The following is a 1,205-nucleotide window of genomic DNA, read 5'->3' on the forward strand; positions in this document are numbered from 1 at the left end:
GTCAGATATTCAGCCTTCCTTTGGTACTGTAAACTGGGGTTACTTGGAAAATCTGGGGCTATTTGGAAAACTGACCTTTTTTTGTTACTGGGTATAATAATGAGATACCTATGACAGGTTTTCTTAAACACCAATGAAGAGTAGGCACCTAGACAGTGGCGGATCCAGGGGCGGGTGATCGGGGCAATCGCCCCCCCCCCCCCAGAAGAGGAAACTTTTCTTAATTTTATATATAAATAAAACCCATCCCAGAGTTTGGAGCTCTTAAAAGTAGCTCTAAGTATAAGTATTACAACCCACCGCTCCCCCAGAAGTCCGTCCTGGATCCGCCCCTGCGTACAAGCTGCTTCGATACCTCCATTTCTCGTCGACACTGGGCGAGCTATGAATGTTGCGTGTGCGCAAAGTGCCTGTATTACTGAAGGTCGATGGTCAGACTAGCTATCGATCGCTTGACAGGCACGTGCATCATTTCGTTTTCTCTCTGTACGCGCATAATTAATGGGACGTCAAAAACGAGAACTTTTTTGGTTTCCTTGTAATTGAAAATAACCGATATTAGTGTCTACCATAGTTTTAGGGGTCAGTACGTTGACTGGTGAGAATTTTGGCGGCCCTTAAGCCGAAGGTCAGCTTCCAGTTGGGGTAAAGACCCCCTAACTCTCCTGGGAAAAGGGGAGGGGAAGACACATAAAAATGATCGAAAACGACCGATATTAGTGTCGAAAACATGGTTTTCAGGGTCGCTTAGATAAGTAGTGATACTCGATGCCTTTTAAGTTCAAATGCAGCCCCCATTAGCACATGGGACGCCGAGAATGATATGTAAAAATATCCATAACGACCAGTACTAGTGTCGAATCATTAGTTTTCAGCGTTGCCAAGTTAATTGGCGACAGTCTTGATGCCAAGTCCAAGTTTAGCTCCCAGTGGGTGCAAGACCCCTTTAGTACTGCTACATGGAGTTGGATTGGCATACAAAATAATAATAATAATAAAAAGAACGACCAATATTTGTGTCGAATGCATAGTCTTCAGGATCCCTAAGTTGATTGTTGACAGTTCCGATTATCTTTAAGTTCAAGTTCAGCCTCCACTAGGGGTACGACCCTCTAGCACACCTAGAGAGAGTGGAAGGGAGTAACATAAAACGATAGAAAATGACCGATATTAGTATAGAGTCCATAGAGTTTTTGAGGTCACTG

Source organism: Thermobia domestica, chromosome 8 (assembly GCF_964235325.1).
Source record: "Thermobia domestica chromosome 8, izTheDome1.hap1.1, whole genome shotgun sequence".
In the NCBI taxonomy this organism is placed as follows: Eukaryota; Metazoa; Arthropoda; class Insecta; order Zygentoma; family Lepismatidae; genus Thermobia; species Thermobia domestica.